Consider the following 25,467-nt stretch of genomic DNA (forward strand, 5'->3'; position numbering starts at 1 on the left):
TAAAAATAACAAAATAAAGTGGAACTAAGGAAAAATATAAGACACATAGAGAAAATACTTTTCAAAAAATGTTATTTGACCTATGGCTAATTCTGATTTTAAAAGCAGTTAAACAAACGATACACATCCTAGCGACGCTTATGACTGAAGAAACCATTGATACTTAAAAGAAGGGAAGACTTTAGACATAAAGGCAGAGTGGAATTTTTTAAATCAACATTTCATGCAGCAGCTCCACATGGCCTTCCCATGTCTCAATAGCTTTGATTTGTGGAAATAATGGTTATGCAATTTCCGCACATTGTGCTCCAATCACAGCATGTAAGCAACAATAAAAAGAAAACAACTAAATGTACTTGAAGCTGGAGATTTTGATAAGGTTTTCTTTTCACTTCACAAAGTTTGTTAACTGGATATTTTTCTAAGGCAACTGAAATATTCCTGCTGAGTTTCAGACAGATATATGTAAAGACAGCAAAGTGTCTGATTTTCTTAAATGTATCTATGGCAGCAACACTAGTTAATTTAGTCATGAAAAATTAACCAAAAAGAAACTATCAGACTATAAGAATTCCACAGTTGGCAGATTGTTGGTCTTTCTCTCTCTCTCTCTCTCTCTCTCTCTCTCTCTCTCTCTCTCTATATATATATATATATATATATATATATATATATATGCCATCTGTTTACAGAAGATGAGAAATGTTGGAGAAAATTATTTCCCTTAGGGTATAATGTTATGGCCATTCAGAGAGAGGTCTCTGGTATTTTCAAGGAGGATTTGGTACAAGAACAAGACAGCATCAGGTCTGCACAGTCATTGGCTGAGAAAAACAAAGATGATTTCCTCTAGTCCATTTTAGTTTTACTCTTTGAACTTCCAAGTGTATTTATTGTTTTTATTTTTAATGTGGCACGGATTGTTTTAAGAATCAACTTGGTTCCCTGTTTTGAAGTCCTTTTTTTTTTCTTTTTTTTTTTTTTTTTTTTGGTTTGTTGAGACTGGTTTCTAAAGTGCTCCACCTCCAGTCATTAGATGGGGGGCTACAGCTTGGAGAACACACAGTTCTGAGTTCAACTGCGGACGGGATAATGAAGGGCAGCTGCAGAAGGAGGTAGAGCTGCAGATTTGGAGGTAGGTGGCAATACAGTATTTCAAAATAAAAACTACCAAGCTTCAGATCGGTGATAAATTGTCATGCACTAAGTGTACCTGGAGAAATAAAACTAATCTCTATCCATTTTAATTCTCTCAGAAGGACTTTCCCTCTTACACATAAAATCCTGGGAATTTCCCCCTCCTCATCCAGTCGTCTCTAGGTGATTAATCATACATTGGTCACTCGTCACTAGATGGCATTGTGCAATGTTTCTTGACAGCAGTAACTAAATTGGTAAAGTTACAGCTTGGGCTATTTTTTTGGTATTTTCTTCTTTGGGATGGATCTAGAGAATCTAAATCTGATCCTGGATATGTCATCATCTTTATATGTTTTATGAGTTTGGCTTTGTAAAATTTGTGTCTTCTTTGAGAGTCTTTTTCTTAGTATAACTTCCTAGTATATGAACCCAATAATTATTAGTCTTAAATGAACATAAATAAATTCTTCCTCTAATTTTCCTCCAAGTCACATGTACAAAAGTTTACTTACATTTGCAGAAATAAAATAAAGCTCAACATATCTAGGATCTCTACCTAGACATGAAGGTAGAAAAAAATATATATGGAAATATGCTTTATCTAAGCATGGCCAGTTGAAATATAGATGTGGATAAGCCATGAAGATAGAGTAATATAAAAAGATCAGTTAATGCTTTCATAAAACTGTGAAATTCACAAAGGAAATATAGTAGCCATAAGTAAGTAAAACTGATATAAATATGACATGAATTAGTGGTCACAGTCTTGTACTCTTCTGGACATGACAAATAATTGTGACCATTTTTATTTGTTGTGTTCCCATAAACCTTATGGTACTGAAGAATAAATTCTAAATTTCTGTGCTATCAATAAAATAGGACACATTTTCCCAAGTTATAATTATGACTTACTGACCTGAGAATTTGTAAATAATAATGGATGATAAAATGAATTATTTGGAGTGAAGCTAGCAAGATAAATTACAGATAGATAGATAGATAGATAGATAGATAGATAGATAGACAGATAGATAGATATGGTAGATAAATGCATAGCAGATAATACAGCATTTGACATTCCGAAGTTATATAAAAACTATAATATTGCTCTGCTCTTTTCATTTACTTATTTTAAAATCTGAAAAATTGTTTCTCTGTTTTAATTTGTTTTTTACTTTTTATTTCATTCATTTATCCATTCAAAAACATTAACCAAACACCAGCTTTGGATCTGTTCAATACCAGAGATGCAAAGATAAGTAGGATACCAAATTTGCCCTCAAAAAGCTTTTAGTCTTTTATGTTTAGCATCCATAAAGTAAATACCAGAATCATTCATGAAAGAAGGAGCAAGGGGGAAGGAAAGAGGGAGAGATGTAATGCAAAGAGTCTTAGACAAGGAAACAAGATGCAGGCCGGGTGTGGTGGCTCACACCTGCAATCCCAGCACTTTAGGAGGCCAAGGCAGGAGGATTGCTTGAACCCAGGAGTTTGAAACCAGCGTGGGCAACATAGCGAGACCCTGTCTCAAAAAAAGAACAAAGAAAAAAGGATGCATGGTTTATGGTCACAGCTCTGCCAGTAACTCATGCTTTAACCCTGGACCTCCCTCATTGTATGTTCAAATGAAATAATTTTATAGAAAAGTGCTTTGTAAACTGTAAAATGTTTTTAAAATATTAGTTTTTAAAGCTTTTTCCTATAAGAGACCCAGTTTTTTTGTTTGTTTGTTTGTTTGTTTTAATAGAACTTTGATCCTTCATGCCAGTGCATCTCCCTTTTAGTTTTCTATTTCAAAATTCCAGCTGCATACATAAAGCCCATTAAATTTCCAACTCATCTTGTAAAACAAAAATTGGACAGAAGCACCACAGTCTTCTAGAGAGAAAAGGCAAAAGGCTAACCTAAATGTCCAGTGATCACATCAAACTCTAAAACGTTGAGATGCTCTGATTATCCCCTTTCCCCCTTCTACTCTGCTGATTCTCGCTCCTTCTCTTAGTTTCTGCAGGTGCAAAATGTAATTTCAAGTAAATCTGTTACAATAAAACATGAAAGATGAAAGACCTCCATTCTGGTCCTAGGCCGTTACCTCTTCCACACTTAAATGGTAGGAAAAAACCAAAAAGGGTTTGAATAGATTGCTAGATTAGGAGATTCAGTACAATATCATCTATTCTTAGACTAGCTTAATAGTTCTGCAAAATGCCTATTTTTCGTTAAAGCCAGTCCTACCATAATCTACTATAGATAAGTCAGAAAATGTTTTGTTTTCCACAGATTGTATACAGAAATCATTATGTAAGGAATAAGAAACCCAAATGTATTTAAGACCACAAAGAAAGATACATAGGTGGGGGAGAGCATTAGGGAAAACAGCTAATGCATGCTGGCCTTAATACCTAGGTGTTGGGTTGGTAGGTACAGCAAACCACCATGGCACATGTTTACCTATGTAACAAACCTGCACATCCTGCATGGGTTCCTTGGAACTTAAAAAAAAATAAGTTAAATTTAAATTTAAAAATTATATATTTTTAAAAAGAAAGATACCAATAAAAGTGTCTTTAGTCAAGTACTTGGCTGGATCTAGGTGTGTGTAGAGAAGTGTTTTATCTTAATTTCCTGGTCCATTATGTCTTTTCCTGGTCCATTATGTCTTTTACTTTGTTACTACATTAAGCTGTTTGTAGTATGATGACAGCTTACTAATAAAAAAATGATTTCTAGCTGCCTTTCTAGCGGCCGGGCACGGTGGCTCATGCCTGTAATCCCAGCACTTTGGGAGGCCAAGGCGGGCGGATCATGAGGTCCGGAGATCGAGACCATCCTGGCTAACATGGTGAAATCCCATCTCTACTAAAAATACAAAAAATTAGCTGGGCGTGGTGGTGGGCGCCTGCAGTCCCAGCTACTCTGGAGGCTGAGGCAAGAGAATGGTGTGAACCTGGGAGGTGGAGCTTGCAGTGAGCTGAGATGGCGCCACTGCACTCCAGCCTGGGCGACAGAGCAAGACTCCGTTTCAAAGAAAAAAAAAAGTGATTTCTATTTTTTTAAGTTTTCAACAATTTTTAAATTCAATTAATTTTTTCCACCCTGCCCATCCCTCAAAACTAACTTCTAATTAAGCATTTTGGCTGAAAATGTTCCCTCAATACATTAGAATAACCCGGTTATTCCTGGGCTCAAGCTCCTGGGCTCAAGCAATTCTCCCACCTCAGCCTCCTGAGTAGCTTGGACAACAGGCATGTGCCATCACATGTGTCTAATTTTTATTTTTATTTTTTTTTGTAGAATGGAGGTCTCACTATGTTGCCCAGGTTGGTCTCAAACTCCTGGGCTCAAGGGATCCTCCTGCCTTGACCTCCCAAAAGTGCTGGAATTACAGGCCTGAGGCCTTGGGCCCAGCCTGAATGATTCGTTTCATCCTAGACTATTTGTTTACCTTCAGACATGGGCTATGAGAAAATCTAGAGGGTTAGAAATAAATGTTTAAAGACCAAGATACTTATTTAATATATTATTTCTTTCCTGACTTTTCCTTCATTTTTCAGGTTTATGACATTTTTGTCTTTATTTAAAATATTAATTCAAGCCAACAAGTATTATAAAAATGACATATTAGTTTTTGTGCACAAAGAACAGAGGAAATGGAATTTTACTTTGCCAGTTTCAGAGACCATAGCACTCAAGCTTCTCATCATCAGTATATTTGGATGAAAAGATAGTCTTTGTCATGAAAGTATATGCACCCACATTTAGCCATGGACAAAACTTTCCTGGAAGGAAGCAGAGATTTTTTTTTTTGTTATTATTTTGGGAAAGTGTACTGAGGCATATCTCTAAAAATAAAATAGCACTTCATCAGTACTGGTCATTTTTTAGCCACGTATGACAAATGATCACATATGCTCATAAAAATCTAAAAGGAACTGAATGTTGTTCTCTTCTGAAATGGCCAAGTATCTTTCCTTTAAACTGTATTTTAAAACAAAAACACATTTTACCACTTTGATTGAAGAAAATGCAGGAAGCCATATGGTCCCACCCAAAGTTCCTGCATGCAAAATATCATGGGGAGGAAGGTTCAAGGTGTTTTTAAGAACATAACTTTTATGTTTCTGCCCTTTAACAATGGCACTTCCTGTTTTGTCCTCTAACTATAATGAGGCTATCAAGAAAGATTATGAACTTCTCCTTTTTGCACAGTGAATAGCATATGTATACCATCTTACCAGGTGTGTAGAATTCAAACTAAGTATTGCCATTACTCAATTCTCCTGAGGTCCAACAAGTTGATCTAGGGTCTCCCAACAAAGGTTGGAATGTTCAGTAATTTATAGTTACCTAGTCATAAATCTGGTATTGAAGTCAACAGAATGTGCAGTATTCCTTGTCTCAAATACACATGAAGCTACATGTTGCAACTAAATGGCCCCCGTGTTTTACTAGAAGTTATTAACAACCCTTAACAGATTAGGATTCAGTGATTGCCTCCTTCTAAGGCAATTCTTTTTTCTTCTTTTTCCTTTCAAAAAAGAGAAAAAGAAAGGAAGAAAATAGGAAAAGAGGATAAAAGGAAGGAAAGAAGGAAGAAAGAAAGGAAGTGTGGAAGAGGGAGGAAACATGAAGGAAGGAAAGAAAAATAGAGTAGAATGGGAAGATCATGACTTCAAGTGAGAAAGAAGCTACTTTCAATAATCAGAGTACCTGTTGCTTCCCAAAATCAGAAAAAAAATGTGTTTTTAGGGCCGGGTGCGGTGGCTCATGCCTGTGATCCCAGCGCTTTGGAAGGCCAAGGCAGGCGAATCACTTGAGGCCAGGAGTTTGAGACCAGCCTGGCCAATATGTTAAAACCCCGTCTCTACTAAAAATACAAAAATTAGCTGGGCATGGTGGTGGGCGCCTGTAATCCCAGCTACTCTGGAGGCTGAGGCAGGAGAATCGCTTGAACCCGGGAGACAGAAGTTGCAGTGAGCCAAGAATGCACCACTGCACTCCAGCCTAGATGACAGTGAGATTCAGTCTCAAAAATAACTAACTAAATAAATAAAAATAAATTTCTTCAGGCATTTCTTATTATAATTAATGGTTTATGTTTGGTCTTTAAAAAAAAAAAACGAAAAAAGGACATGTTTTAGACGTAGATTCCAGATTGTTACCCATACCGAATGATACTAAAACAATAACACGTTTGCTAAAGCAAAAGATAAGAAAAACATTCACAAAGAATGCTATTGGTATAGCTAATACAGTGGCAAAGTTGTTAAGACTGCTAATCCCTTTTGGAAATCTGTGCAACTTGATGAGCAGATGCACAAAAGATAATAGTGGGAGATCTGAGATAACCAACGATAGTTAGAAAAGTCCATTTTTAGCAGAATGCATTCCAGGGCAGAAATAAGTGTAAATGCAGATTTTCTGGCATAAAAACTAAAGTGATTAGGCTTTCTTGACTAATATTTCTATGAATTTATAAAACTGAAATCAGACCAGCCTGGGCAACATAGGGAGACCTCGTTTCTACAAAAAAATTAAAAAATTAGCCAGGCCTTGTGGCATGAGCTTGTAGTCCCAGCTACTCGGTAGGCTGAGGCAGGAGGATTGCTTGAGCCCAGGAGGTCAAGGCTATAGTAACCCATGATTGTGCCATTGCACTCTAGCCTGGGCAGCAGAACAAGACCCTGTCTCAAAACAACAACAAACAACGAAAAAAGAAAAAAACCTGAAATCACCATAAACAATTGTCAAAAACAATTGTTTTCTCCTTTCATAAATAGTAAACACTTTGTAAAATAATTGTGCTCTAAAAATTATCACCAGTATGGCCGGGTGCGGTGGCTCACACCTGTAATCCCAGCACTTTGGGAGGCGAAGGCCGCCCCCCACCCCCCTGCCGCCGCTTTCTTTTAACATTATAAGCATTATATAAACATTTTAAACCAAATTATTCTTTTTGACCCAGGGTCGTGATAAGAACCATCCCGTTACAAAGTGGTGGTGTATCTATGCTTGCTTTTACTTTTTCTGGCCCCTCACAATCTCTGGCTGTTGCTTCTCTGTCCTCTCTTGGTTGTTCCTTAACAGTCTATTTTTATCTCAGTAAAGTACTCACTGAAAGTACCAACCTTATTGTTACATAGTTTAAAAGAAGCCCCAGCACTAAGCCAGGCTTTTTTTTTTTTTTTTTTTTTGAGACGGAGTCTGGCTCTGTCGCCCAGGCTGGAGTGCAGTGGCCGGATCTCAGCTCACTGCAAGCTCCGCCTCCCGGGTTTACGCCATTCTCCTGCCTCAGCCTCCCGAGTAGCTGGGACTACAGGCGCCGCCACCACGCCTGGCTAGTTTTTTGTATTTTTTAGTAGAGATGGGGTTTCACCGTGTTAGCCAGGATGGTCTCGATCTCCTGACCTCGTGATCCGCCCGTCTTGGCCTCCCAAAGTGCTGGGATTACAGGCTTGAGCCACCGCGCCCGGCCGCCAGGCTTTCAATAACATTCCAACTTCAACAGTTCCTCCTTGCCCTCGGATATAGCTCCTTCTCACCTGTCATGGACTCAGAAACCATTGAGCCTATAAACAAGCACATTGGTATAAGTCCATAGGCCAGGTGAAGACCTAGATGGTAAAGTACGTGGGCTTTGTGACCCCACTATTGACCTCCAGGCTAATGAAGGACTGACTTAGTGAGCAGTTCCAAGATCACTGAGCTCACGGTTCCCTGTGGCTGTCTCCATTATACCTCCATCATAACCAGGGCTTCAGGAGGGGCCTCTGAATTCCCCCTTCCACATTTGGAACAGTATGAGGGATGCAGCAGAGTCCAAAAACTGAGTGACCAGCTTCAGGGTGCCAATGGGGGACGCTGACAAACCAATCACAAAGTTGGTGCCATTTGCTCTTGGGCAGGAGAGGTGAGGCCCAGGTAAGAGTGGCAGCTGGAAAGTGAAGAGCAGACCTGGCTCTCAGTAACGGTAGGGATCAGACTCAAAGGGGCTGTCACGGGAATGCCCAGGTACAGGGCCTGCTTCTCAGTCAGTTGGTCAGCTTCTCATTCAGCTTGCTCCAGTGGGCTTCAAGCACTGCTTCATCCAGCTTCTTGGGCCCAAAGTGAACCCTAATGGGATACTTATCTGGGTGAGTCTACAGCTCAATCTGTGCCATCACCTGGTTGGTGAGGGAGTTATTCATCAAAGAGCTGGGTTGGCCCGTAACACAACCCAGGTTGACCAGCCAGCCCTCAGCCGGCAGGATGATGCAGCACCCGTTCTTTAACCAGGAACAGTCCACCTGGGCTTGACGTTCATCTTCCCAACAGCGTTCTTGCTGAGCCACTTGACATCAATCTCCATGTCAAAGTGCCAGTGTTACCATGATGGCATCATCCTTCATCTGCTTAAAGTGCCGATCGAGGATGCTGCCATTACAGCCTGTGGTGGCGACAAAGATGTCCTCCTGACAGGCCTTGTCCATGGTTGTCACCTCATAGCCCTCCATGGCAGCCTGCAGTGCACTGATGGGGTCAATCTCAGTGACAATGATGCGGGCCCCAAAACCCCTGAGGGCCTGGGCACAGTCCTTACCCACATTGTCATAGCCCACTATCACTACTACCTTGCTGGCAGTCACCACGTCTGTGGCCTGCATGATGCCATCTGTGAGGGATGCTGGCTTGCTCTTGGTGACAGAGCTGTTCACATTGATGACAGGCACCTTCAAGATCCCATTGGCCATCATCTTGTGTAAGTCGTGGACCCCAGTCGGGGTCTCTTGGGAGATGCCTCGATGCCCAACAGGAGCTGTGGGAACTTGGTGTGGAGGAATGACATTGAGGGGCCCGTCCTTTTAGTTTGCTGCCTGCTGGATGCACCACTGCTACTCCTAGTCTGTTTCTCCCTTCCAGGCGTACACTGGAATGCCAGCCTTGGCAATGGCAGTGCCTCATGGTCCTGGGTGGAGAACAGGTTGCAGCTGGACCACTGCCCCTCAGCAGCCAGGGAGATGAGGGTCTCAATGAGGACGGCGGTCTCCACAGTCCATGTGCAGACGGCCAGCGATGCGGGTGCCTTTCAGTGGTTTGGAGGTCGAGTACAACTCCTACCCGCACATCAGGTCCAGCATCTCCTCCTCTGCAGTGTCCAGGGTCTTGTGTCCCCAGGCAGCCAGATCCGTATCAATGACTTTGCAGGGCAGTTTGTCAGACATGCTGGAGGTGCTTCTGCATGGAGTGAGGGACACAGGCGAAGGGAGCCAGGCCTCTGACTAGGGACAGACATGGCACAGGCTGTGCCGGGCAGAGCAGTTTAGGTTTTTATATAATTTCTCATAAGTAAACAGTTCATAAATTGATACTTTTGATTCATTTACAATATCAGTCAGGTCAGAGAATTAGGGAGTAGATAAAAAATATGTATACACATATATATATATATTTTTTTGAGACAGGGTCTGGTTCTGTTGTCCAAGCAGGAGTTCAGTGGCACAATCTTGGCTCACTGCAGCCTCAACTCTAGCAATCCTCCTACCTCAGCCTCCCAAGTAGCTGGAACTACAGGCATGCCACCACATCGGGCTAGTTTTTTATTTTTTGTAGAGGGTTTACCAGAAGTAGATACATAATTTTTAAAAACCCTTTATAAGCTAAATATATAATGTGACCATGATAATTCATTAAGTTCACAAGACACTCAATGCCTAGATCATTTTATCATTAGAAATTAAGGCCAGGTGTGGTGGTTCACGACTGTAATCCCAGCACTTTGGGAGGCCACGTCTGAGAGGATCACTTGAGTTCAGGAGTTCAAGACCAGCATGGGCAACAGAGTGAGACCTCTTCTCTATTAATTTTAGAGAACAAAAAAATTAAAATTAAAAAAATTAATGTTTAAATTAATTTTTAACTGGATCTCAGCAAGTCCAGTTTTACATGATGAGAGTTATTCTCTATTTTAATTATAGTACCACTCATTAGTTAATAAATTCATTTTCCTCTTTGTTAAATAGAGATAATAGCCCCTACTTCATACGAGTGTTTGGAAGATTAGAATGATATAACACATGTGAAACGCTTAGTGCGATGTCTGGTGTCTTACTAGTGTACAGTAAGCCTGCTATAAAATTACTAGTTTTAGGCCAGGCACAGTGGCTGATGCCTGTAATCTCAGCACTTTGGGAGGCCGAGGCAGGTGGATCACCCAAGGTAAGGGGTTCGAGACCAGCCTGGCCAACATGGTGAAACCCCATCTCTACAAAAGTTAGCCAGGTATGGTGGCACATGCCTGTAGTCCCAGCTACTCGGGAGGCTGAGGCAGGAGAATTGCTTGAACCCAGGAGGCAGAGGTTGCAGTGAGCTGAGATCATGCCATTGCACTCCACCCTGGGCAACAGAGCAAGACTCCATCTCAAAAAAATAAATAAATGAAATGACCAGTTGCGATAGTGTTACTGATGATAGTAATGATGATGCCTGTTCTACAAGGGTTCTAAACTTCCTCCAGAGGTTTCTAGTTTTACCTAAACTAAAAGGTAAGCCCCACCCTCCCCACCTCTCTTGTTCTCCCTGAGAATGCAATTTTCATACAGAAATGAAATGCTAGAATTCCAACGTCCTGCAGAATTACAGGATGTCTACAGGACGCTGGAATTCTAACTTTATTCCTCAGTAATTCTTACTTACTTACAATAGTTCTTTTTTTTTTTTTTTTTTTTTGAGACAGAGTCTCGCTCTGTCGCCCAGGCTAGAGTGCAGTGGCTCAATCTCGGCTCACTGCAAGCTCCGCCTCCCGGGTTAACGCCATTCTCCTGCCTCAGCCTCCCTAGTAGCTGGGACTACAGGCGCCTGCCAGCAGGCCCGGCTTATTATTATTATTATTATTTTGTATTTTTAGTAGAGACGAGGTTTCACCGTGGTTGGCCAGGATGGTCTCGATCTCCTGACCTTGTGATCCGCCCGCGTCGGCCTCCCAAAGTGCTGGGATTACAGGCGTGAGCCACCGCGCCCGGCATACTTACAGTAGTTCTAACATTGTTCCTCAGTAATTCTTACTTAAGGTGTGTGTAGACTTGAAGAATGACAAAGCCATCCTTGGCTTGGTGCGGTAGCTCATGCCTGTAATCCCAGCACTTTGGGAGGCTGAGACGAGCAGATCACTTGAGGTCAGAAGTTTGGGACCAGCCTGGCCAATATAGTGAAACCTTGTCTCTACTAAAAGTACAAAAATTAGCCGGGAGTGACAGGGGCCTGTAGTGCCAGCTACTTGGGAGGTTGAGACAGGAGAATCGCTTGAACCCGGGAGGCGGAGGTTGCAAGTAGGCACCACTGCACTTTAGCCTGGGCAGCAGAGTGAGGCTCAGTAAAAATTAAAAAGAAAAGAAAAGAAAAAGCCACCCTTGAATTATTTGGAAGCTGCTTCTGAAGAGAGAGAACTCACAAAGTCAGCACTGTTTTTTATTTGACATTTGCTCATTTTGCAGTGAAAACCACACAGCAAAGTCCTTAGAATCATCACTTCAAAGGTCTAAGTTTTAATGTCAGTTATATCTCAAGTGTAAAATTGTAGCCCTACAGAGTTTGATAAAATTGTAAAATGCAGTTTGTATGTTTAGGGACAAATTATCTGTGCTAAGAAACACAGAGAGAATTAACAAGCTATAAAAATTACAATAGCTAGAAATTTGCAGTAGATTAGGATTTGATGGGGATCCATGGTGATGCTAATTAGGAACAGCAAGCCCCTCCCACAAGCTCATCACAGGAATACCTTAGATTGAGGCAGGCTCGGACCATTTTGACCTTTCATCCTATCTCTTCCTACGAAGACAGAGGGAGATTTATTTAAGGGAAAGCAACTCTGGTATTCTTCTTTGGACCTAGAGCACCTTGAAGAGCTGTTGCCAGGGTAAGTCTTCTTATGCTCCACCCACCCTGGGTTTAAGGCGTATCATTACTGGTTTAAGGCTGGGGAAAGGCTATTTAGTGCCTCTCTGACGTGACTGTGTATTTCTGTACTATTTAAGCACTTGAACTTGATGTTGTGGGGCTGGCACCCAACCAAGATTCAAGGATGGTAGAGCGCTTCTGGTGTATTAATGAACTATTTTGTCGAAGATGCAAATTTCTACAGAATAGAAACTGATAATCCAAAGAAAAATTTTGTCAACTTTGAATCAAAGATTCATGTACCTTGTCCACATCCTCTCATCCAACCTCCTTTCTCATTAGCAGAGAAATAAATCTAGGAATGACTAAATCTAGTAACAAAATAAGTGTTTGGCACATAGAAAACTAAATTACAGATATTAATATATACACAGGAGATCATTTATTTTAAACTTAAATTATTAGATCTATGTTTTTAAAAGCAATTCAATGTGAGATGAAACAAAACTGAGGTGACTGATTTCTTTGCCATCTCTAAGCGATGTGGTGTTCCGTCTAATAGCTTATGAGTCAGTAGTGTGGTCCACATAATTTAATTGTGAGAAATCAAGTAAGACAAAGACTATAGATTTGATTTGTTCCTCTCAATGTTGCTTTCAATTATGAGGGTCTAGATTCTAGGATCATGCAGAATATTGGATATATGACACAATTCTCAGGCAACATTATTTGAGGCAATAAACAAAAGTGCAAAAAACTTGTGTCTGTTTTAACTTTCCTGATAAACTTTTTGTTTTTTTTGTTTTGAGACACAGCCTTGCTGTGTCATCCAGGCTGGAGTGCAGCGGCACAATCTTGGCTCACTGCAACCTCAGCATACCAGGTTCAAGCAATTCTTGTGCCTCAGCCTCCCAAGTAGCTGAGACTGTAGGCACACACCACCATGCCTGGCTAATTTTTGTATTTTTATTACAGATGGGGTTTCACCATGTTTATCAGACTGGTCTTGAACTCCTGGCCTCCCTCAAGTGATCCGCCCGCCTCAGCCTCCCAAAGTGCTGGGATTACAGGCAACTTTACATAAACTTTTGAATTCAGAGAAAAAGGAAACAATAACAAAAACATTTTAGCTCCTTCTGTGTGAAATATATAATTTTGACACAGATAGTAGTGCATATGTCTATGCTGATGGTTCATAACATCACAGTAATTTGCACAGTGGATGATACACTAAAGTCCTTTGGTTAGCAGCTTATAAATAGTTTGAGGCTTATGTGAGGCTTGTGTGTAATTCTGTAAAAAAAAAAAAAAAAAGGCAATTTAATCAAGAAAGATTTTCAGGCTGATAAGAAAATGGAACTAGTAAAATATTAAATCAGTAAAATGCATAAAATCATAATGAAAAAGATATACTGCTAGCATGACCTCATGTCTTTAAAGTGATCATGAAACCTCAAATACCTAAATTATGTGATGAGGGAATATATTCAGAAAAATTAAGGGTTAAACTGAACACTAAAAATTTTTCTAGGCCAGGAGCAGTGGCTCACACCTGTAGCCCCAGCACTTAGGCAAGGAGGCTGGATCGCTTGAGCTCAGGAGTTCAAAACAAGCTTGGCCAACTTGGTGAAACCCAGGCTGTACAGAAAGAAAAAAAAAAAAAATTAGCTGGATGTGGTGGTGTAGGCCTGTAGTCCTACTTGGGAACCTGAGGCAGAAGGATCACTTGAGCCCAGGAGTCCGAGGTTGCAGTGAGCCGTGATCATACCACTGCACTCCAGCCTGGACAGCAGAGCCAAAACCTGTCTCAGAAAAATTTTTTTTTCTACTCTAAACGAGTCCTTTAGAAGCACTGATTCAAACTGCAAAACCCTTTTATGAAATGGTGAAACAGAATAATATTACATGAATGTAAAAGGACATTAGGAAGGACAAGAGATGATGAAAATAAATGCAGATAAATTTCCATACAATGTAAAGTATGCACATTAAAACTTTTAAAAAGCATGTGCAGTTTTCATAATGCTGGTCTTAAAAGTTGAAGAATCAAAGGTAATACAAAGAGAAGTTGTACAATACAGAGACAAAGCTGTGGTCATTAAATAGTACTTAATACCTTCTGGGAATTTTACATTGAACACTGAATATGGGTAAAAAATGTTCAAATCCTGGTTTATATTATATATCCTCCACTGGAATTGCTTTGTAGTCTTAAAAAAAAAAGTTAATATGTTGCACCTTGAGATTAGCTGTGGCAAGGGTATAATTTTAAAAATAAAAGAAAATTACTTACAGGCCCAGACAGTTCTGTAGGCATTTTAGGTCAGTGCCAACTTTTAAGTGTACTGGGAGGTGTCCAGTCCCATAGAAGCACAGATTCCAGGCTATTGGAATGGCTGAAGTGTGAATTAACTCTGTTGGTGCAAACTCTCTTCCAGCTCAAAATATTCTCAGCTCCCCAAAGCAGCAGGCCTATCCCAAGTTTAGATTTCTGAAAACTTCTCTCTTGTAAAGTATGTTATTTATACTTCTTGTTGAATGCCTTGAAAATTAAAAAAAAACAAAAAACAAACAAACAAACAGAAAACTAACAAAAAAAGTATGTTATTTATTTATTTTTAATTATTAAAAAACATTTTTTTTTGAGAGAGTCTCCCTCTGTCTCCCAGGCTGGAGTACAATGGCATAATCTCAGCTCACTGCAACCCCTGCCTCTAGGGTTCAAGAGATTCTCATGCCTCAGCCTCCCAAATAGCTGGGACCACAGGTGCACATCACCATGCCCTGCTAATTTTTTTGTATTTTTAGTAGAGACGGGGTTTCGCTATGCTGACCAGGCTGGTCTTGAACTCCTGACCTCAGGTGATCCACCTGCCTCAGCCTCCCAAAGTGCTAGGATTACAGGAGTGAGCTACCATGCCCGGCCCTAAAGTATGTTATTTAGAAGGGCAAAACCTCTGGAAGAAATAATATTCTGGAAACGAAGGTCAAGAGTAGCTTTAGAGAAATTCTGGTGATTATCCATTCACTGAAACAAGTCAGTGAAATGAGCACACTAAGTAAAACTGTGACACATCAGTAATGTAAAACTGGAAGAGTTTTGTTTTGTTTTTCTTCTGTTGTCATGGGTGATGGTGGTGGTGTTTGCATTTTTTGTCTTTGATTCAATCTTCAGGTAGTTTGTCATACAATAATTTTAATAAATAAAAAATAAATTTCAGATTATCCTTTTTTTTTTTTTTTTTTTTTGAGACAATGTCTCACTCTGTCACCCAGGCTGGAGTGCAGTGGCACAATCTCTGTTCACTGCAACCTCCACCTCCCCAGTTCAAGCAATTTTCCAGACTCAGCCTCTCCAAGTAGCTGGAATTACAGGCATGCATATCCACCTCGGCCTCTCAAAGTGCTGGGATTACAGGCATGAACCACCATGCCCGACCCAGTTTCAGATTGTCTTTATTTGACATACTGTATATAGCCAAGTAGATATTTCTCAATCCTGTCTAAAACCTGTGCTGATCTAGTCTTAAACTCTCTTCTTAACCTCACACTGAGGCTTCGGCCATTAGATTATCCACTCAAGTCTCAGTTGCCTTTTTCCTTAGGATGCGATTCACATGCACCTCAGAGACCTGGAATGCCCACCTCTCAGCTTCCTTTCTCTTTGCTAATCCTCTTCAACTCTGTTTTCCATCCCCAACCTCCCATATTCCTCTTTTCTGATTACCACAAACTGTAGTACTTCTTGTTTCTCAATGTCCAACACTGAAATGTTCAAAGTTTAGGAAACTGTATCCAGAAATAAAGCTGTATGTAGTAGAATTTCTCATAAGGGTACCTCAGGTAGGCAAAGCATTACTTTGCTATAAGTAAATAATCCATCATTTGCTGTGAAACTCTAAGATTGAAGTTTCAAGAACTGAAGAGAGGGCTAGGTGAGCCTCAGACACAGCACTCACTACGCACAGGGCCTGAAGGGTAACAATGACCTGTAATGTCAGGCCGCTGTCAGCAGGTCCCTGATTGCAGCTGTAATACTTGCAGACCAAGAGGTATTTTGCGCCGTTTGAATCTCTAAATTTCAAAAACTACTATATGCCCCTATAAAATGGAATATTTGCAGGCTGCCCAGATCTTATAGTGTGTAGTACTTAATTCTAAAAGCCTTTCAACGGAGCCAACATTAGCATTTTATTATTTTTTTCTTATGAAAATAACAAATTAAGGCTAAACCCTGGCTTAGAGATGAACTATTTCTGGCTCACTATCCTTTGGCCAAATGCCTTAACCACTCAGCACACTTTTAGGTGTGCCAACTAAAGAGTTGGCACATCAAGAGATGGGAGAAGGGAGAAGGGCATGACTTTGCTTTTGTCTGGAAACCTGGTTTGTGTACAAATAAAACCAAAGGAAACCAATAATGTTTTTAAATAAGGGTATATTCTGGAATTGTGTAGGAGAAAGATGAAGGCCTCTTAAATGTCAAGGAACCCTTGAACAGAAACCCTGGCATCAAAGGCTGTGCATAAGGAGTAACAGTTCAGAGTAAAGGGAAGCTTGGCAACCTACCAAACCAGCGCAGTTTCTGCTTATTCTTCCTATACTTTAGACATGCAAGTGGGATAGTGTCTCTTGTGCAACTGCTAAGAGGAAGTGACCTTTGGATCGAAGGAAGTAGAAAGATTAAATCAGAAAGAATCAAAGTTCAGAGTCTGCAAAGCCATAAGCCCTCTATTTGGGCCAGCAAGGTCAGTCTCTTTTATTTTTTGTTTTGAGGCAGGGTCTCACTCTGTCACCAAGGCTGGAGTACGGTGGTGCAGTCACAGCTCATTGTAGCCTCAACATCCTCGGCTCAAGTGATCCGCCCAGCTTAGCCTCCCAGCTCAGCCTCTCGCATAGCTGAGGACACAGGTGTGCTCCACCATGCCTGGCTAATTGTTTTATTTTTATTTTTATTTATTGATTGATTGATTTTTTTGAGACAGAGTCTCACTCTTGTTGCCCAGGCTGGCGTGCAATGGTGCGATCTCGGCTTACTGCAAACTCCACCTCCCGGTTCAAGTGATTCTCCTGTCTCAGCCTCTCAAGTAGCTGGGATTACAGGCACATGCCACCATGCCCGGCTAATTTTGTATTTTTAGTGGAGATGGGGGTTTCTCAGTGTTGGTCAGGCTAGTCTGGAACTCCCGACCTCAGGTGATCTGCCCACGTCGGCCTCCCAGAGTGCTGGGATTACAGGCGTGAGCCTTTATCCCAGCCTTTATTTTCATTTTTTTGTGGAGATGGGGTCTCACTGTGTTGCCCATGCTGGTCTCCAACTCCTAGGCTTGTGCCTCCTCCCAAAGTGCTGGGATTATAGACATGAGCCACTATACTTGGATAGTCTTTATTCTAGCTCCGCTATGCTTTCCCTTGCTTCCTTTAGCCACTAAAGTCTTGTGGAAAAGCAATGTATATCATCAGATTCCAAATTCTTCTCAAGTTAAGACAGCGACTTTCTGGAGTTAATGGGTTGTGGCTTCATTTGTAAATCCTTGAAGGTAGGGTGCCCAATATTGTAAAACGTAACTCTAGATTTAGCTTACTCATCCATTGGGTTAAAATAAAAAGTATTTAATACCAAAAATTCAAAAGCCAAGTCAAAACTATCTTTTAAAGCAAAATGCTGACTCCAGTATTTTGGCAAAGTTTCTTTCCTTGATTGTAGTCATTTCAAGGAGAGAGAGGTTAACCTCTTCCCCTAATCTCACCTCTTCAAAGAAAAGAAGTTGAAGCAGAAAAATTAGCGCTGATCTCATGTTAGGATTCAAAGGGCAGGATGGGGCTGTATAATGTAGTGATGGAAATAAGATAAAACCCTTGTTACTGTTTTCCAGAAGCTAATCTGAGGGTTGCCATGGTAACTCACCAGGGTACAAGACTGTTGTGAGCTTTAGGGAACAATTTTGGGATACATTCTTAAAAGAGAATGTCAACTGCTTTCATCAAATGGGTGAGAAGTGGGGCACAGTGGCGCACATCTGTAGTACCACCTAATCTGAAGGCTGAGGCGGAAGGATAGATTGAGCCCAGGGGTTTGAGACCAGCCCAGGAAACATAGCGAGATCCTGTCTCTCTCTTACACACACACACAGCCACACACACATACACACACACACACACACACAAGTAACAGAAGAGGCCTTTGGAAGTGGATCAAAACTGATTTAAGATTTTGGTTCGAATTTTTGAAAAAGTACGTGTCTTGCGAGAAAAACAACAGTAAAAAGTCAACTGGTAAGTCTTGCCAAGTCTGTAGGGGAAGACACACCAAATTGCAGGGCTAAAAGAAAGAACCTAAAAGTCAAAAGCAATTGGAGCTATTTGGTAATTTAAATAAGTACATTCTGTAAGAATCGAAGCTATCTGCTATTAGCTTCTTTGTTGTCCTCTTGGTATTACTTATAGAAGACTCCAATTCAGTGCATTTGATCCTACTGTTTTCCCACATTCGTTTTCATTCTGAAGTCATTGTTTCTATACATATTAATTGCTTTATACTTCTTTTTCCCTTTTACAGAAAAGCTAAATGTAAAAAGGGTATCATTGCAGCAGTTTACCAGGAACAATTATTCCTGGTAGAAACTATTTAACTAAATACATAGGACCCTGCAACTAGATTTTTACCTTCCTTTTAATTTTATTTGAGTATGGTATTATCTAAGCTTGCCTCTTTGGCTTTTCACATTAAAGTACCATATCTCTCTGTAAGCATAAGAATCTGTACAAACAGGCTTTTTTTTTTTTTTAGCTTTTCTAGAAAATTTGGGGGGAAATGTTGTGGAATAGAATGCAAAATTCACAACATTTGAGACAAAACATAGAACTTGAAGGAAATTTTATATTTGCGGCAGGCCGGTTTCATGACAACTATACCCTCTTAGACTTCCCTATGATTCTCACGATTAGTACTTTATGGAAAATTATTAAAAGCCACAGTTCAAATAGTCTCCCGGGGATTCCTGAGGACCAATACAGTGCAATACAGTGCAATATGAAAACCCCAAATTACTATTTAATTATTTAGACTTAGTTTATGACATTTTGATTGGTTTTCTTTCTTTCTCTTTCTCTTTTTCTCTCTTTCTTTCTTTCTTTCTTTCTTGCTTTCTTTCTTGCTTTCTTTCTTGCTTTCTTTCTTTCCTCTGTCTCTCTCTCTCTTTCTTTCTTCTTTTTCTATAGCAATTGCAGGGTGGAGTATAGGTTAGTGTGATTCTAAGTCAAACGTCAGCAAACTACTTCCCACATACCAAATCAGGTCCATCGCCTGTTTTTCTACAACTTGCAAGCTAACAATGTTTTGTATGCTTTTCAGTGGTTGAAGAAAATCAAAAGGATATTTTATGACATATAAAAATTATATGGAATTTGAGTTTTAGCTATAAGTACAGTTTTATTGGAACACAGCCTTATTCATTTGTCTACACATTGTCTAGGACTGCTTGTGTGACAAGGTCAGAGTTGCGTAGGTGCCACAGAGACCATATGACTGGCAAAGCCTAAATATTTATTACCTGGGGTGGGCGCGGTGGCTCATGCCTGTAATCCCAGCACTTTGGGAGGCCAAGGAGGGCAGATCACCTGAGGTCAGGAGTTCAAGATCACCCTGGCCAACATGGTGAAACCCCATCTCTGCTAAACATACAAAAAATTAGCTAGGCATGGTGGCAGGTGTCTGTAATCCCAGCTACTCGGGAGGCTGAGGCAGGAGAATTGCTTGAACCTGAGAAGCAGAGTTTGCAGTGAGCCGAGATCGTGCCATTGTACTCTAGCCTGGACAACAAAGAGTTAAACTCCATCTTTAAAAAAAAAATATATATATATATATAGCTTTTTCTCTAAAGGATCAGGCTGACCCTTTAGAGAAAAAGCTAGTCGACCTCTTATCTAAATCATTATTTCCACTATTGATTGTCAAGTTATAGCCTGAGTTGTCTAAAGATAAAACATTAATCAAATTACATTAATACTCCACTAATGAAAGCTATTCTTATGTAAGTTCATTGTCTTGATATAGAAACTGAAAGGGTAGAGACCAGAGTTGATAGGTTTGACAAGAAGGAAGATAAGATACTGAAAGAGAAAACAAGAGTAATGTCTTCCAAAAACAATGGAAAACTTTCCAGTGATATTTGCTGATAGGTGTCCTTTTTCATATCAGAAACCAAAATGCCTTGTTTTCCACAATATGTAAACTCTAAAGACACTGTCACTTCATTAGCGATTTTCTTTCAGAAGAATTAATGATCAGTATGTGCAAGTTCAAGTTCTGACCTTATTTGTCAAACTGTCTGAGGTTGAATGTTCTGGGAAAATGACAAAAGGAAGGAAGCATTTAGATATGTGTCTCCTGAGACTTAATTCATCTTTGATTAACTGAAGAAGCCATAAGAATATCTTTCTGGGCAAATAATAACCAGCTTCCTTTAAACAGAGGAAAGGTACTCTTTTGAATTAAAAATCTAGTTGTAATTCTAATTTAGCCAAGTTTATTATCTCACTATTAAGAGCCTAAAGAGTGCAGTACTTTTTCTTGGGTCCTAGGAAATCTTTAAAACAAACAAACAAAACAGAACAATTGAATTTACAGTTGTACCACAGCTTTATCGGAGTGCTTTTCAATTATCTCGCTGATGCACATAGTGGGTGATGTTGATAGGGGGTAAATGCTTGCTTGGGTGTGCCCAAGATTATACACAATTCCAGGAATCCCTAGTTGTATTGAAATCCCTCATTTCACACTCAGAATTGTAGAATGCAAATGAATATAAGGAAAGCTATGAATCCACCCTTGTGTATGTATTAAATAAACTTCAAACATTTATGCCAATTTTACAACTTGTGAACAACAAATTACTTGACATGTCTCGTATTTTCTTCAAATTTGGTTTTGAGGTGTCTGTCTGGAGAATGACTATAAATTCTAGTCCTGCCCTGATGGGGCTTCATGGAAGGTGGTTGTGGATGCTTACAGTGTGCTTTTCACAGGATACTTCTTTATGATAGTGGACAGCCTAATGTCTAAGTGTCCAACCTCTGACCAGCTGTTCCTCTCACAGGAAACTTGTTTATATTGGCAGACAAACTTGTGGCTCTCATCTGACCTGTGTCCTGTTTAATCCTACAAGAAAGCCAATCTCTAGGAGAGCTCTGACCAGGAAAGAAGTTAGGTTCAGCTGTATCAGTCAGGTGAGACACAGAGGAGAACATTTAACAAAACACATGAAATAAAAGCAGTTTATTACTTACAGGTCCCAGAGATAAGAGGGCTGCATGCCTGGAAGGGGAAATGCAAAGTGGCGGCCCATCCAGGACACACATGCTTGATGGCGAGCAAGAGAGAGGGAGAAAGAAAGCCATGTGGGCTAAAGCCTTTATTGGGGTCCAGGGTGTTACCTGAGCAGGTTTCCAGTGGGGCATTCTAATCGGCGAGTCTAGAGCAAGCAGGCATGAGTTCAATGGAGGCACTTGTGGACTAAGATGGTCTCTGAGGCATATCTGTGAAGTCCATACAGGGTGTGGGGTCAGTGGGGTGAGTCAAGTAGATTGTATTTTGCTCTACCATAGGGAGGTGGACAGCAAGAGGCTGATAATACATCTGGATCAAGCACACTGAGGAACTAGGAAGAGACAGAGAACCGAAAACTGTCAAGGATGAGGAAGCCCTGCTTCTGGTATGAGAAAACCCAACTTATACTCAAAATGGGTGTCAAGGCAACATGAAATTATAAGAATATGCTATAACCTCACACAAACTAGTCACAACAACTCAGCTGAATGCAAATGATGACCTTAGAACACATTTAAGTTCAGCAATGTAGCTTAGCCAAAATATTGGATGGCTTGGTTCTTCAGCCCCTTTGAAGCATTCTTTGGGCAGTAACTTTGGTAACAGTGGAGTTAGTTGATGGCTTCAGCATCAGCGTCACAGTCGTTTGGTGAGATGAGGCTCCTGGTAGTGAGTTTAACAGTCTCTTATGGCTCTGCATTTGGCTCCACCTCTTGCACACATAACCCCTTTGAAACCCGTTGCCCACAAGTGCTGTGGGCTGTTCAGTCCCACTGGATGCAGATACAGGTAAAGGATCGATCTTCATCTCTGTGCCATTCCCCACAAGCTGCCAATGCTTTCCAGAAATCTCACTTGCCTCACAAACTGCTGAGGGAAATATTTCATTGCATCAGAATTACTTACTTCTGTGCACGCTCTGTAGCATTTTCAAGAATGTGCTCATTTTCATTAGGCTTGAACGACGTTCTTCCAAGGTCGTACCTTCTCAGAATCTTTTGCCCTTAAATATTTAAGACAGCAGGTACTTCAGGAATGAGCGTCTATCAAAATCATTTGGTATGAAAAGTCATTCAATACATGGTGCCTTTGTTTAACAAGTTACAGAAATAGAAGGAAAAGTTATAGTACGATGGGCGTAGATTACAAGGATATCTACTTTTAAAGAGAAAATGAAATGTCCTAAGTCAACACACTGGGCTTCTCCATTTCTTCTGTCTTTTACAATAACTTCATCAGACATGAGTAGCAGAACTGACCAGCAGATCAATGGGAGCAGTACCAAGCAGCAGTAAAGCAGTACAAGGCAAGTTAGGGTAATTGTTGCAAATCTGCAAAGAGTCTTCATTCCCCAGAGAGTTAAAAGTCTAATTGCCAAAGAGGAATGCAGCTGTCATTTTGAAATAGAAGAAATACCCCTCAACTATTAATATGGTGGCTGGAAGTGTGTTCTGCAGAAGCTAGGGAGTCTCTCTGAATATAGGGCTTGTTGCAAAAACTGAGATTTAATTACTGTCACATCTCTAGATACTAAATTCTTACAATATAGAACCCAATTTCTGGAAATGGCCTGCACTATTTGGCAGCCACAAATCCAACAGTAAGGCTGCCCACAGAGCCCTGTCCATCTGGTTGGATTTTTTCTCTATTTCTGCCTCCTAATTAGGAGATTAAAGCTTTTTTCCCCTCTTGATTTATATATGTCTTTCTTTTTTACTTTTGAACAATATCATTTCTCTTGGTTTATTTTTCTGATTCTCTTAAGTGTTTTTACCAATCAATAAAGCCTTTCAATTTGTTCCTTTTTTTTTGTTTGCTTCTTCCATTTTATTTTTTTGTGACTATGTTACTTCAATTTTAAACATGAATATGCTGCTGCTTTCAAACATCCTCTTTCGAAAGAAATGATAGGATTTTATAGATTTTCTTAGTAAGTGAGAAATCGATTTAGCAACACGTTGCAAACAAATTTTACCCTTAATTAGATTGAAGTTTTTGGTCATGTATATAGCTTCTATTTTTTTTCAAATTGTATTATTATGATCCATTTTCTGATTCATTAATTTCTACTCTTCTTCATTTTTCATCCTTCTGTTTACCTTAAGTTTAATTTGTTCTAGTCGCTTAATGTGAAAGCTTAGTGCATTCATTTTAAACCTTTCTTCTTTTCTAAAATACGCATTTAGCGTTATAAATTTCTCACCAAACACTGCTTTGGCAGCATACTGTAACTTTTTTTTTTTTTTTTTTTTTTTTTGAGATGTGGTCTTGCTGTATCACCTACTCTGGAGTGCAGTGGTGTGATCACGGCTCACCGCAGCCATGATTTCCCAGGTGTAACTGATCCTCCTACCTCCATCTCCCAAGTAGCTGGGACTACAGGCTTCTGCCACCACACCCAGCTCATTTTTATATTTTTTGTAGAGATGGAGTTTCACTATGTTGCCCAGGTTTGTCTTGAACTCCTGGGCTCAAGTGAGCCACCAACCTCAGCCTCCAAAAGTGCTTTACTGGTGTAAGCGACCACACCAGGCCCAATATGTTGTATTTGAAATTTGTACTCACATCGAAGTATTTTCTTCTTATTACCATGTGCTATTTAGAAGTACATTGCTTAATTCAAATATCTGAGGATTTTCCATGCATCTTGAAAATTATTGATACCTTGTTTCTGTGGAGAAGGAAAGAATTCTTATCCACTGCTAGGTTCATAGCTGAGACCCCTATAACAAAAGACATTAACAGCCAGGTGTGTTGGCAAGGCAGAGGATCCCTTGAGCCCAGGAGTTCAAAACCAGCTTGGGCTATATAGTGAGACCCTGTCCCTACAAAAAATAAAAAAATTAGCCAGGCATGGTGGTGCGTGCCGACAGTCCCAGCTACTCAGGAAACCGAGGTGGGAGGATTGCTTGACCCCAAGAGGTCAAGGCTGCAGTGAGCCAAGATTGTACCACTGCACTCCAGCCTAGGTGACAGAGGGAGACCCCGTCTCCAAAAAGTAAAATAAAATAAAAGACATTAACAAGAACAGCATACACATTTATTTAATATAAGTGTTGGGTGACATGAGTACATTCATTACAGAAACAAGGAAACAGGGAAACCTGTATATTTTCATGCTTAGGTTTGATGAAAAGTGAACAGTTGTGGGAAAATATGATTGGAGGAAAAAAGGAGTATGAACTAATATTAATAAACTGGGAGAACTTAGCAAGAGAGGGCGCTTGTAATGAGAGTCTTATGAACTGCCTCAGAGGAGAAGAGCGACCGGAAGAGAAGGCTTCCTGCTTCTGCTGTTTTCTCAAATGTCAAGGTACCATATTTTGGGCTAACATGTCTTGAACCCTATAATTTCGTTCTGTTATGGCCAGGAACATCTTTTTAAAATTTTCAATTCCTACAAATTTATTGATGTCTGTTTAAGTCCAAAATTTGATGTAATTTCTTGAATGTTCTATTTATACTGAAAAAAATGTGAGTTATTATTTTTGGATGGAATGTTCTATGTATGTCATCTAGTTCAAGTTGCTTGATGGTATTGATACAGTTTGTTCATTGCTGTATCCCAAGTACCTAGAACTGTAGGTTCTTTGCAAATATCTGTTGTGTGAATGAATGAATGAATGATCTATATTATGGTGATGATTTTCATTTTCACCCTCGCCCAGAGTTCTAAAGATTAGGCTGGTTGAAGAATAATTGGAATCTAACTAGTGTATCTACACAAGCACCCAAGCAATTGCATATGAGTATTAAGCTGAAAGGCCATGTAGGTTGCATTTCTAGGTCTATCACCGCAGCGTTTACTGTATTTCTGATTATTTAAACTTCAAGAGATTGCTGCCTTTCAATACTGTTCTAAAAGAAAACATACCAGAGAAAAATACCTCAAAGCTATATATGGCAAGTCAGTACAAATTTGATTTCATGGTAAACAGCTGGGGATGGGTAGGGACTGAGACCAGAAAAAAATAAAAAAAGCAAAAAGAGAGAGATGGCGCTGATTTTTTTTTCACTTTAAGTTCTGGAATACATGTGCAGAACGTGCAAGTTTGTTAGATAGGTATACATGTGCCATGGTGCTTTGCTGCACCTATCAACCAGTTGTCTAGGTTTTAAGCCCT

General features: G+C 40.0%; 1 protein-coding gene and 1 pseudogene across 2 annotated transcripts in view; one reads left to right on the forward strand and one right to left on the reverse strand.

Moving 5' to 3' along the window:
- The first annotated feature begins 980 nt into the window (after nucleotides 1-980).
- The window catches only part of SLC39A10 (solute carrier family 39 member 10), a 164,468-nt gene continuing 139,981 nt past the window's right edge, over nucleotides 981-25,467 (forward strand). For both annotated transcript variants that reach the window (XM_073019885.1, XM_073019887.1), the window contains exon 1: nucleotides 981-1,135. The gene's annotated coding sequence lies outside the window, so the exon portion shown is untranslated. The remainder of the gene's footprint in view (nucleotides 1,136-25,467) is intronic.
- LOC103217564 (adenosylhomocysteinase-like) lies at nucleotides 7,757-9,468 on the reverse strand (annotated as a pseudogene).

This window comes from Chlorocebus sabaeus, chromosome 10 (assembly GCF_047675955.1).
Source record: "Chlorocebus sabaeus isolate Y175 chromosome 10, mChlSab1.0.hap1, whole genome shotgun sequence".
Classification (NCBI taxonomy): Eukaryota; Metazoa; Chordata; class Mammalia; order Primates; family Cercopithecidae; genus Chlorocebus; species Chlorocebus sabaeus.